General features: G+C 36.3%; 1 long non-coding RNA gene across 1 annotated transcript; it reads right to left on the bottom strand.

Annotated features, from left to right (window-relative positions):
* Nucleotides 1-13,121: 13,121 nt before the first annotated feature.
* LOC125686747 (uncharacterized) lies at nucleotides 13,122-13,751 on the bottom strand. Its single transcript, XR_007373887.1, has 3 exons — nucleotides 13,674-13,751; nucleotides 13,521-13,562; nucleotides 13,122-13,417 (listed from the first exon to the last, which is right to left on the bottom strand). It is a non-coding gene; the product is annotated as an uncharacterized LOC125686747 (long non-coding RNA).
* Between the last annotated feature and the right edge of the window lie 342 nt (nucleotides 13,752-14,093).

Below are 14,093 nucleotides of genomic sequence, written 5' to 3'. Positions count from 1 at the left end.
AACAGATAAGAACCCAAAACAATGTATACCTCCCTTATTTTATGTGATATCAATCTTACTATGAGCGTATAGTATTACTCCAAAAAGTATACTTTCTGTGCTTTCCTTCTTAAAGGAAAAAAATGAAATTGATTTTATTCACTAAGAGTTTCATAATCCATTGCACTACCACGTTGCTAATTCTTCACCAAGAGAGATAATTACTTCAATAGAAATCAAGTATAATTTAAAATTCACATTTATCTTTATCTATCTGATGTAGGTTGAATTAAACCTGAAATGGGGGTCCTCAAGTGAGATCTTGCCTTCACATTTTGGTTAGCTTTGGTTTCTTGTTTACTTCCTCCTATTTTATACCTCATCTATCAGTGTCCTTTATACCAGCCTCACACTGATATAGATAGATAGATAGATAGATAGATAGATAGATAGATAGATAGATAGATAGATAGATAGAAAGAATTTCCACTGCTCAGTTAATACAGCTTTTCTTATTTTTTTTTATTTTCTTATGCTCACTGACACGTGCAGAATATCTGAAAATTAAAATCAGAAGAGCAGAAGTGCTGCAAAATTGTCCGTGCGTGTAGCTGTATAGAGAAGTGCACTCCAATCAAGTACTAGGAAAGGTTTGCCTGCAGGAAGAGACTCAGTTTTCCATATTACTAAGTTTTTCCACATAGTTTTGTAAATGGAGTTAATGCTGAACGAAAAGTAAAATAACAAGAAATAAATTTAAGTTCAAGTCAGAAGTACAGTATAAAAATAATTATAGAGAGACATTAATTAAAGTAAGACTTTTGCTCAGGTATTAAGGTGAAATATGAAAGAAATGTAAGCACATTAAGGTATGAAAATTTCTTGTCTTTCTACACATTAATATCAGTGTTCCTGAAGGGTTTTTAACTTTTTCATTTTCCTTCACTAGAATTCTGCCTTTTCAGCTTCCACCAAAGGGCTCTTTCCTCCTGTAAACAAACACAGTGATGCCTTGCTGGAAGTGACCACCAGTACCTGAGTGACTGAAGCTGCTCACTTTCAAAAGGCATTAACCCAACCTTCAGCACAACCACTCAGGGATAGTAAGGATTCCTGAGCCTGGGAAATGCGAAATTTTGTTCTGATAGAACCGATATTTCTACAAGAGCATTATTTTGTAAGTGATTTGTTTCTTACCCTCCAGGGCAGTGTCTGAGATATAGCATAATCTTCCTGTTCAAAATAAAATTCCCATGTGACACATAGAAAAAAATTTCAGTTGCAAAAATATAGTAATGGTGTAGATTCAGTTCCGTCACAGTCGTTCATTCGTGCCTTCTCCTTAAACCTTCCCTTTGCTTGCAAGGACGTACCTGCTCCTAAAGCAGGAATGAGAAGGTAGCCTTTCTAAAAGAGGTAATTAGTCATTCTGCTTCCAATGTTTGATTTGAAACACGCACAGGAGCCTTCACTACAAAACCAGTACATTCTCATACATGTGATCAAGGGAAATGAAATTCTCCCTCATACAAGTAGTCAGAAGACATATGTACCTGCTAGATCCTTGCACCGAACGTTTCCTAGGCCTTACACCCACAATAGGAACTGATGTGGATTTTGCTTTGGAAAATCAAATATTCCCTGAATATTAAAGAAGATATAGTATAAAGTAGAAAGAAAGTTCAGTCTATGGAACAGTGTATTAGATATGAAGTATATAGCCTTAGATCTTCTAAGATAGATCAGAACCCAAAGACCACTACAAATAAAAATAAATCTATTGTAAGTATTTGCTGCCTGTTTCACTGTGGTGATAGATGCAAATGGCAATGCAGTGTTTCCTTCAGCCCACTTCATTCATTGCTGTTTCAAGTGTATAATTGCTTTTAGCAGGATAGGATAACTTTATCTGTAAGCCTCATAATTTTTTGAGTCACTAAGTTTAAGACATCTGATTTAGGAAAGTTGATGCAGTATGGGGGCTTGACTTTCAGAGACTGGCACTCTACCTGTGGAAACTAGGTAGGAGGAGTGAGTTAACTTTATATTTGAATAATAATGAAGGAGTGAAAGATTCCCCATATTTTATTTCATATTCATCAAAATGGGAATATGATTTATACCAACTTTCTTCCCTCTCTATCAATTACTTCTTCCATTCTTTCCACACTTTTCAGATGTCCATACATGTTTTTCCCAACATATGCCATCTTCTAAATATTTTTAGTAATCAGTAACTTACATTCAAAATTAAAAGCTTCAAAAATAAAACATAATTGTATTATAGAACACCTCCTGAAAAAAAGTTTCCCCAGTGAAGGAGATGTGCACTTCTTTTCTTCGCATTACCTTCCTTATGGAGTATGCTGACAGAGCAGCTGTTAACAGAGGTGACGTAACCCTAACTCTGGACACTTGACTTCTCACCCCGACAATGTCATGGCCAAGTTGTGATCACTCAACAAAAAAATGTGATTTAGAATGGAGGAGAGAGAGGAATGTGGCTGGAGGTCTGCAGTATTCCTTCAGCAACACTCAACATGGTACTACTCTTGCATGATGTGGCAGCTGCTGCCACGTCATACACATAGAGGTCCAATTTCACAGTCTCTCCAAAGGCCGCTTTCTCCAGAAGCAAATTGGAGATAGTAATCAAAACTACCTGAGAAAAACACAAAAAATTTGGAATAATGATTGCTACCACATCACAAAGTAATCGTCATTGTTGTTTAAGCTTACAAAACTTTCAGCTCTTTACACTTTCTTTTCACCTAAATCTTTATTTTCTTCATTATATCCAGATTTTTATTATTCTGCCTCAGAGTGTGAGATTTAACATATAATAATAATAGTCATTAGTAAGAATATAATTCTCTGAGGACAAAGTACATTAATTCTACTTTTAAAAAATCCTGGATTATATCTGTCTAGTATTTTCAGCTGCTCAGCTTCTGCATGGTGAGATGGCACCGTGAATAAGTTATTTTCAAATTCTGTGCATTGTGGAAATGCTAATTCCTTTCTAGGCAGAACAGATCCCTTTAACAGGTACAATAATTTGAATATAAGCCTTCTAATTGCCTTCAAAATGCTGATTATCTTCACATGTCACTTCATGAAGAATGCAACGATGGAAAGAAAACCATTAACAGAAGACATTACTGAGCATTAAAAAACAAAGACCCATAAGCTGTCACTAAAATTTACTTATCGTGTTACCAGGTGAAGTCAACTTGTGTATTCGAGAACTAGCAAAGGAATGAGAAGAGGGAAGGGGAGGGGAAGGGAGGGGAGGGGAGACAGAAGAGAAAAGAGGAGAGGAGAGGAGAGGAGAGGAGAGGAGAGGAGAGGAGAGGAGAGGAGAGGAGAGGAGAGGAGAGGAGAGGAGAGGGGAGGGGAGGGGAGGGGAGGGGAGGGGAGGGGAGGGGAGGGGAGGGGAGGGGAGGAGAGGAGAGGAGAGGAGAGGAGAGGAGAGGAGAGGAGAGGAGAGGAGAGGAGAGGAGAGGAGAGGAGAGGAGAGGAGAGGAGAGGAGAGAAGAGAAGAGAAGAGAAGAGAAGAGAAGAGAAGAGAAGAGAAGAGAAGAGAAGAGAAGAGAAGAGAAGAGAAGAGAAGAGAAGAGAAGAGAAGAGAAGAGAAGAGAAGAGAAGAGAAGAGAAGAGAAGAGAAGAGAAGAGAAGAGAAGAGAAGAGAAGAGAAGAGAAGAGAAGAGAAGAGAAGAGAAGAGAAGAGAAGAGAAGAGAAGAGAAGAGAAGAGAAGAGAAGAGAAGAGAAGAGAAGAGAAGAGAAGAGAAGAGAAGAGAAGAGAAGAGTACACACACACACAAACTAGTCAGCGTTGCAGGCCTCTGTGGAATAATCATGGAAGATCAATATTTAAACCTGTAATACCCTTCTGGTATTGTAATGCATCTCCTCATGCACACTTACTTCCTGGAGTTATTTTTAATTATGCTGTAATAAAACGTTAGGTGTAGTAGCATAGGAGGAGGAAAGAACTGGAAGGCCAGAGAAGACCTCAGTTTGGTGTGAGTCACAGTGTTTCTTGTTGCTCCTTAGAAAGCCTTACTGTTCATCATTACATTGCTTCCTCCCTACATTTTAACTGCATCAGGGCACTGCATTTACTTTTTGTCTTCTTTTAAAAGAGTAGTAGAATCATTGAAGACAGAACATCTTGGGTTGGAAGGAACACCAAGGATCATCAAGTTCCAACCCCCCTGCCACAGATAAGGCAACCAATCTCCAGATGTGGTACTAGACCAGGTTGCCCAGGGCTCCATCCAGCCTAGTCTTTATCACTTCCACAGACTCTCTGGGCAGCGTGTTACAGCACCTCACCTCTCTCTCTGTGGAGACCTTCCCCCCGACATCTAATCTAAACCTTCCCTCCAAATGACTCTCTTTAATCTGATCATGACATTCAAAAGAGCTTTTCTGATTTTATTAGACAAATATTTCACAGAATCATAGAATAGTTTGTGTTGGAAGGGGTCTTTAAGATCATTTATTTCCAACCACCCTGCTGTAGGCTGGCATACCTCCCTCTAAACCAAGTTATTATCTATATACTCATTATTTTACACGGAACTCATATCAACAGTGATCACTAGATGGAAATAATTAGTGATATATTCCATTTCCCACGTATTTTCTGTGAAAGCTGTATTAGTTAAGTAGTTCACATTACTTCTAAAGCTACATTGTTCAGAAATGCACCTAGAAGCAGGAAAAGCTACACCACAAAATGATTCCTAGAAAGGAAGGACATCTAGTGGGATTTTTTGCACAGCTATAGGAAAAAAAAATTAAGTCTTTGTGAGAGTGGTCAAACACTTAAATAAGCGTTCTAACAAGGTACCTCATTTCTATCAGTATTCAAAAGGTATTATGATAAAAAGGTAAGTTAGCTCTGAAGTAGTCAGGTAGTTGGAGTTGGTGATCACTTTGTACCACAAAGGGACCTGGTACACAGTGTGCAATAAGACAGTTTTACATGCAAATCCAAGATGTTTACTTATTTTATACATGTGTCTCGCCCTGCCTTGCCTTGCCTTCCCTGGGCTTTGCCTTGCAAAGTTTCTCATAAAGATGTTTTGATGTCAAAATCTGAAAATAAATATAGGTGATAACAGGCACCAAATGCTATTTTTAATGACATAGCAAAACAATATTTCAAGAGGCATCCATGTGAAGGAATAAACACATTCAGATCTAATAAGTTTTATTTTATTTTTATGTAATTCACTTCACTCTATCTGAAGCCTGTATTTATTTGATATTATAATTATTTATCTTGCACCTCTGAAAGGCAGGTAAAGGTTTCAGAAAACTGAAAGAAAAAAGAAGTATTTGGATGAGTTATTTCCTTTAGAGGTTGCAAAGTGGCTGTGACTCTGATACCTATGGAATGGGCTGATAAGTATTTGGAGACTGGAGAATAAAAATCCTTCATTCCAGAGAGGTAGGACGAGAAACAACCTGCTTCTGAGTAACAAGAAACAATGCCATTAATTTGCTGTTTACTACCGATCCAGTTCTGTGTACAAAGACAGCATATAAGTTACGTAAAAGGCAGGGCTTTAATCATGCTATGGAGCACAATGATATCAAAGTGACAGAGGGGGAAAATAAATAGTCTTATTTAAGATAAATATAACTTTATTCCTGTTTGGGAGTGAATGCAGTCCTTTGAGAAATATACAAAAAACTAAGCACAGCATTTACAGTCAGAAATACGTTACAGAACAAACTGTTGCAAGACTTCAAATCCAAGTTATGAAATGAACAGATTGAGTGCATTTCTTAATGAAAACTTTTGAAAAATATTCTTTTTGAAACCTCTGGAACAGCTGAGGTTTAACAACAGGTACAGAAGGTTGAAATTGTAAGTGAGTAGTTACTCAGTAGAGACCAGGAATTTCAAGGGAATTAAGAAGGTGTGTTCCTGCATATAACTCTCTTATGCTCTTTCGACAGAGCAGTGAAAATAAATGCAAAACTGCTCTACATTGCAGTGCTTTTGAAGAAAAAACAGATATTTCCTCTGTCAAATACAGCACTTTTATAGAAATAACCCACAAAATATAGAAAATGTTGAGTGTTTCTGCTCTGAAGCAGTACTTTGTAAAGAACTCATAGAAGTACTCAGACTAGCTTTTTGCTTTTGTCACTTAACAATATAAGAGTTATTGCTTTTCAAAGCTTAATAGTTGATCATATAAAGGCGAAAGCCACAACATGTAACACACTGAAGATGAAGTTTTATACTCCGAGACTCACATGGTGGTTCTCAAAATACTGCTGCTCTTTTCTGAGACACAATATGAGAAAATATAAGAATTGGGAAATATGATAATCAGAGAATTCAGTAACTAATGGAGAACTCACCTGGGAAAATTCTAAAGATTTCTTCAGAAAAATTGAGATTTAAAACGTTTTTATATGTTTTCAAAGTCTGATTTCAGATTCAGCTTAGATCTTCTCTTACTATCTCAGGCCAATAACTCTTGATGGCCAACTAGAGAGTTTAACAATCCCAGAAGGAAATATTCTCCACAAATCTCGTTACAACTGACTTTTTTTCCTGTGGTTTTATGCAGGACATAAAGACATAGCAAATGTCATAAAGACTTCAGGCTCCAAGACTAGTCTGAAGAAGCTTATTCTGTGCATGCCTTTCTGTTGCTTTCAAGCACCCACTAAGTCATATATATTTCTTTCACTTTTTTATTTATCACAGTATACTTCCCCTCCATTTCAACTTCATATCATTCTTTTCCAAAGAGAAATATATGGCAAGAACTGTGATGCTAAAATCTACAATCTAATTTTACTATAACCACAAGATCCCTGTGCATCTCAGCAAAAATGATCCACATCACACCTTATCAGCTTAAATTTAAATATTCTATGCAACAGATGGAGAACATAAACAGGGAGGCCCAAGTTCCAGCTAATTTTAATAAGTATATAACTGAAATTTTTTTGCTCTATAATTGAACATTCATATAACATTGGTTATATACTTTCTTGAATAAAAAGTCCTTTTTTTTTTTTTTCTTGAAATGTCATTTCAGATAAGTGATTCTAATCTTTGCTGGCTTCATTTATGACAAATCAATTGTTCATTTTCAATAATAATTTACAGTGAAAGGGCAAAATTCTGTCCAACCTTGAAATGAGAGAGACAGGAAATAGGCTTGCTCAACTAATTTCTCATTTCCAATAGAATTAAATGTAAAAAATAAATAATATCATATAATATTTAACTATACGGTTAGTCAGGAGCTATCATTTTCACTCTCTTCTGGTTACAGATACAATACACTGTTTGCTATAAATTGACTTGCTGATTTGCAACGAGATGAAAAAAGACTCGTTTTTAGTTGATATTGATAACCACAAAAAAGATGGCCATAAATAATAAGGTGATTCATCTGTCAGGAAAAGAGCACTGCTTCAATAACAGAATGAACAAATAGTACCCTACAAAGTTTATTAAATTATTTATTAAAGCTGAGGCTTGAGGCAGCCTTGTAAATTTATTGGCTTGAATTTCTCAGCACATTGCTATGTTAGAAAGTGACATAATGGAAGCCAAAGACTAAGATGTTTCCATCTTTTGCAAGAACTACTTACCCATGACCTACAGAGAATAACAAATATATTTTTCTTCCAGTTTGGATTCTTATTCATTTGTCAGAGCTCAACATAATTTGAAAGCACCCAAATTCCAAAACACAGCACATAGCTATATAATGAATCATACGTCCAAAACCAAGATGTTTATATGCTGCCATTTCAGCCTTAAAAAGCTTCAAAGCATCTTAAGGGGTTGTACACATACAGACACAGACACACACACACACACGTGAGAGTTCATATAATGGTACTACCATGGCTCTTAGGAGCCCTGCCCAATTGCAGTGTGAATTTCAGTAGTATTCATGTGATTTCTGCAAACGTTAAGAGTGAAAGCAATCTCCAGAGACCGTCTGATCCAGCCCCTGCTCAAGCAGGGTACCCAGGACCACATCCAGGTGGCTTTTGAAGGTCTCTGTGGAGGAGACTCCATAACTTCACTGGGCAACCTGTCTGTGCCCATGCTCCATCTCCCACATGGTAATGAGTGGATCTGCAGGTTCGTTTCACATTTAAAAAAAAAAAAAAAAAAAAAAAAAAAAAAGGCAAACAAATGACAACAACAGCAGCAGCACCAAAGCACCCACGTTTTTCAAATAGGAATTGATCCAACATGAGCAGCATTGTACTGGGGTGGGAATGAAGGAATTTTACCAGTGAACAGGTCTTACTGAGCTATTAACTTGCTCCTGCAAAGACACTGGATTGTGGAAATCAAATCTCAAAGGAAACATCTCTCCCTTGGAAATCTGCCTGAGAAGGAGTAAAATATTCCTTTTTCTTTATAACTTTTATCATTAGAAACGTTGACACAAAAGAGGACAAAATAGCAAAACAATTATTCTACAATTATCCAAACTGGGTCAAATTCAGTAAGCAGTTATGTACTTCAAGGAATTAATAATCAACTTTATACTCCTGCAAAATTGTTCTAGGTCTATCCAAGCTAATCACCATGCAAAATTAGATAGACATAACCAGAGAAACAATACTAGATATTGTAGATATAGATATGCTTATAATATAGGTATGCTTATAATTACCTTTGACTACAAAAGTTCTGAGATCAGAAATGACAGAATCTACACAAAATTTTTTCTGTTCCCAAATGAAAATAATAAAATTAGAGTGGAAAATGTGAATACAAGAAAACAGACAAGAAAATTCTCATCATTCAATTGTATTTCAAAGCAGAAAAGAAGAATGGAAGAAAAATGATTGAATTATTTATTTGTATTCCAATGTCATATTCAACAGGAAAAAAAGTCTGATTTAAATCTAAATTAAGAAAAAATTATCAGTGGAAAATTCAAGAAGAAAAATTGAAGGGTAAAAAACTGATTATTCTCCTAGATATTCCTTCTTACGGTGAGCAAAAACAGTACAAATGATCTGAAAAATATATAACTTAAGTAGTCTCATGATCTCTGAGCTTCCTGAGCCCATACAAGATGATTTATAGACAAGGAGAGTACAAAATTACTTGAACAGACCACCCTGGTAGGTATACTATATTTCCTCCAAAGCAATATTTCCCAAAGTAGTTACTGTAGCTCAGGGTTATATGGTGGTAAATGCCAAACAAAGAAAAGGAAATATGTCTGCAGCGGGCATCCAATTAGCACACAGATTCCTTCACTAGTAGATATTTGGAAGACTGAACGTTATATTTGTTGAAAACAGCTGGGCAAATTCCTGGAAAGAAGTCCCTGGCATGCCCTTAAACATAAAACTACAACTTCTGCAATTTGTGGCTCAGTAGCACAGTGAGATGAATATTCTTAGTACTTGGAAAAATACATGAGGATAGCATCTTCGTGCTCTTATCATGTTGTGCGTTGTAAAAAAACAGCTACAATCAGCAAGAGCACATTTCCCATATTCCTAATGCAAGTTGTTCTCAGGTGTTAAATTGAAAATGTTCACAATGTCAACATTTCTCTTAGGAATGAGGTCAAAAACTGGCTGTACTTGTGTTAAACAACTTAGTTTTGCTTTTAGTTTCAAATACCTAGCTGTTTACTAAACTTGCTTAAAATATTAAAATGACCTCCCTTTCCTTAGGAAAGGAAAAAAAAAGAAAATTACCTGGAATCGGCCATTACAAAAATTACTTGCAAGACATTTTCATTTGATAGCTGTATTTTTCATCACATTATCATTCTTTTTTGTTGACACATTTCCTAGACTTTAATCTTGGATGTTATTCAATCAAAAAAGCTCATACTGTCACAGCAGGAACAGTGGCAGAATGCAGAATCACATACGGGGACAACTGTTGTATTGAAAAATGTATCTTTGCTAGAAAAGGCATTTAGTTTTGTAGTCTGCTTGTCCATAAATTCTCTTGTGTGGGCTCAAGCATCTCAGAAAACAGAGTGAAATCTCCAGTGCTTCTTTTACTAGAATAGTAATGCTTGCATTGCTGTTGTTGACTTGTATCAGCCATTCTAGTCAAAGCCCATATTTTCAGTTAGGAGACTTATCTGAATCTCTCGCATTAGTATTCAAACTAAACTGAAGTCCAATAATAACGTGCTGGTTAAGATTGTTGCTTTCACTTAAGATTGTTGCTTTCACTACTTTCCACATGAGAGGGAGCATATTTTTATTCCAGCTGGACACAAAGAGCAGTAGTCCAGTCTAGCTGATATTCAAGAATACTTTGTTCATATGTTAGATATGCTCGCAGCCAGGATTAGAGTTTCAGAAGCAAAATTCATATTTTACAGTGCAGAAAATCTATAGGCTTACAGGCTTCAGCACAGAACTTTGAAGAGCTTATTTTGTTCCTGTACTGTTTTCCTTTCTTCCTGATCGTGTAATACCTACATCTTGCCTTTTTTGACAAACAAACCTACTTGAGAGCTGCCCATTGAAATCAGTGACTAAGTCTTGGATTTTTGGCGTAGTTATAGAGCAGAAACCAAAAATTCACATCTTAACAAACTATGTTAAAAACTTTTGCATCTCACAAAAAGCACAATGAAAAAAATTTAGTCCAGACTGAGAAGAAAAAAAAAAGAAAGGAAAAAATAAGTTCAGGATAATTTCTGAGAACTGGAGAAAAATGTGGAAACAACCTCTGTCTGAGATGTATGGACTCATTAGTGAATAAAAAAACATTTTTGCGGAGTAACTGAACTTTGAAAACACTAATGGGTTTGTTTATAGGAAGCCAAGAAGTCAAAAACTATCTTCCAAAATTTATCTGAAATACAAGCTCTTATCACAAAATATCAATCTGAAATATTGGGATAGAGTAGTCTACAAAGAAGGAAGAAAAGAACTAGTGTTTAGGATGATGGTTCCTGAAAATCCTAGATTCAAGCGAAGATATGAGGACTAGTAGATGATAGAAATTATATTGTCAGTTCATCTGGAAAATGCAGGACTAAAATAGCAATTTAAGAGCAACAGATAGCGTGGTCTTCCTGGAAGAAATCTTACAGGATGTTTAAAGTAATATTTTTTTTGCTTTGCACACTGAAAAACATAAGCAACATTCCACGTAATTCATTTAGAAATGGTGTTTCAATATGTTGTCCAAAAGGAAGAAAATCTCATCCCTAATAATCAATAGGTCTTCATATTGTAAGAGATGCCAAATTACAACCACACAATTACACAGCATTGCCAAATATGATGATGTTCATATCCAAGATCTTCACCCTCAGGACTGCAGCTGGCAAGCAGAATCTGTAAGCTCATCTCCAAGTATAGAACTTGGATTCACTTTCGCACAGTGCACAGCATACCTATATCTTACATTACAGGTAAGAAATCAGCATTCAGAATGTAACACAGAAAATACCAGACAAACAGGAGTGGAATCCTTTGAAAATCTTACAAAATAGAGTATCCACATGTAATTCTCTGTCTAATCATAATGTTAATATTTTTGTGGATTTTATGTTATTACCAGAAATGATTCAAACAGGAATCCAGATTTACAGAAACCACAAACTCAATACATAAGGTTAATAATTTGTGTTATAATCTTTGACTTTAGCAAATTGCCTCAATGGGCAAAAATTTGAGCAAATTTAAAGCATGACTCTGAATGCCACCGCACCTCTGCCTTCCAAGAGACATTTAGTCCACCTTGGACTCATCCCAGAGGTGCAGTTCCTTAAAAGACAGTTAAGCGTTTACCTATATGACCATAGACTATGAAGTCTATATAAGGGCTTGATCTTCAGTGCAATTAAGCATGTGCAAGGCTTTGAAGTTATTCCTCAGTATCTCTACATTTCAATATACTTGTTGTTAATAGCTCTTACTTAATTTGTAAGGGGAGGCTGCCAGGTTATGGAAAAAAAAAGTTTAAATAATAATAAACATTGAGAAAAGGAATCTTATAAGATTATCTAAGCCTATAAATTGATTTTACTTAAATGTAAATGCTTCAAAACCAATGGAGTTGTATTAATAAAATTAGGCTGATGCTTATTCAACTCCTGAATAAGAATCCTGTAGGAGTGACAGTTCTCTTGGAAATGTAAAGGGTTATTTAATTTCACAAGGTTAAAACCCTGCCAAATTATATGTAGATTGAAAGGAAAAAATAACGTGTCACTAGTTTTGTTTGTCTTCACGAACATCTTAAAGGCAGGTGTGTTTTCACATGATTTCAAAATAACGTCTCGTCTGCTTTCTGACACATGCATTAACAAGAGGAACTATGAGTACCATCAGAACACCACAGCCACACAACATCACACCACACCAGATATGAAATAGGATACATTCAACTGCAAAGTCTGCAGGAGGTTGGTGGAAGAAAAGATAAATGGGAGGGCTTGCTAGCTTCCAGAGCCAGCAGCATGGATCAGCTGCCTCCAACCAGCCCAGTTTGATGAGCCCAGACAATCCAAGAGCCTTGCCAGGCCTTTCACATGCTGGCTTTTGATGAGTGCTCTTTCTGAGAGAACGCTGGGGAAATATGCAAAAATAGACTGAAGTTCATTAAGCAATCTGGTTTGTTAATTATAACAACACTTGGGAGCACAGCTGTGTATTTTTAAAGGTATTTTAGTTCTGAGCTGTGCTGGAAGTCAGCTCCTTAAAAATCTTAAACATCACTGGAAAAAAGGTGCCCACCACCCTTGTGGATGCTGATCCTCTTTCTGTTGATAAGTATTTCCAGACTGCTTTTCTTTCTCATGTATTTCTCCTCACTTTCCAGTTTAACTTACTCTCCTCTGTTATCACTGATTCAGACCTGGTTATTTTAATTATTCCTGAGTCTCCATGAGCAAACCTAGACACAGACTCTTAAATTATCACTGATATGGCCCTTCCAATAAATGCTTATTAATTCTAAAGCCATGGTTATCACTTGGCAAGTAGCTGCATATTCTTTCCTTGATGTTCTCCAGTGTTTGGTGGGACTCAAGGAATAATCTCAGAAATATAAGTGGTGAAATAGTAAGCCAGACAGCGCCTTTTTATGATGAAGATGAGACGACAGCTATCAGATCAATTCTGGACCAAAAAAAAAAAAAAAGTATCTTTTTCAACAGATTAATAAAGAGTCTTTATATAACAAAAGCACAAAGTAATAAAAAGCACAGAATAAAAGAAAAAAGATTTTATCATGGCTGCCATGGTATTCTTACTTGTTCACATTAAGGTTTTATTTTGTTTATGTCTAACATTTGTCTACCCTTCTTCCAAGGTGCAGCTCATTACATTTTAAAAAGACGCTTTCTCCAGCAGCTAATTGAGCTTTATCGATGTGAGTGAGCTGGTATCTGTCACTGACAGCCTGCAGAAGGCCATTTCTTCAATTGCCTGGAAAGACAAAAGAGTCAGACATGACAAACTGCAGTCTGGAATACCTGGCAGCAAGCCTATTAGTGCTGCAGTGCCAAAGATGTGCAAATAAATTACTTACATAACATACACTCACTTCATTTCTGTCACAAGGCTCACCATCCTGAAACAAAAGTAGGAGCTATAATTTTTCTCTCCTTCACAGCTTGTCAGAGCCTTTGAAAGTTAGATATATTATTTATTCTATATGAGACATAATTACTAGCATTCTTACTCTGTTTTGTGAAGTGAGCTTCCTTTTCATACCTCGTGTAATTTCATGGAATGGAGACCTCAGCCTCTCACAAGTAACACTTCATCTTAGCAGCTGCTCTATATAGTTCACAGATTGGCAGAAAGTAGGAAGAATCAGCCCAGGTGTGTCTATTTCCTTCCTACCCTCCTATAGGGTAATCTGCCTGGGTTCCTTTCTGTCCCTGAATGTTTCTGCCTCTTTAGCAGGAATGAGAGTGGACTGTCATCCAAAAAATGACAAAATAGGTCTCAGGGAAGTAGCAGTGAAATAAAATAAAAAAAAAAAAAAGTGTTCAGGCTATAAACAAATCTAGCAAGGATGTTACTGGCCTACTGCAGATATACTGGGGGTTCTGTGTGGGAAAAAAAAAAAAAACAACAAACAAAACTAAACAAAACA

Source organism: Lagopus muta, chromosome Z, assembly GCF_023343835.1.
Source record: "Lagopus muta isolate bLagMut1 chromosome Z, bLagMut1 primary, whole genome shotgun sequence".
NCBI classification, from domain to species: Eukaryota; Metazoa; Chordata; class Aves; order Galliformes; family Phasianidae; genus Lagopus; species Lagopus muta.
Note: the sequence above shows the minus strand (reverse complement) of the source record. Positions and strands in the feature narration are given on the sequence as shown.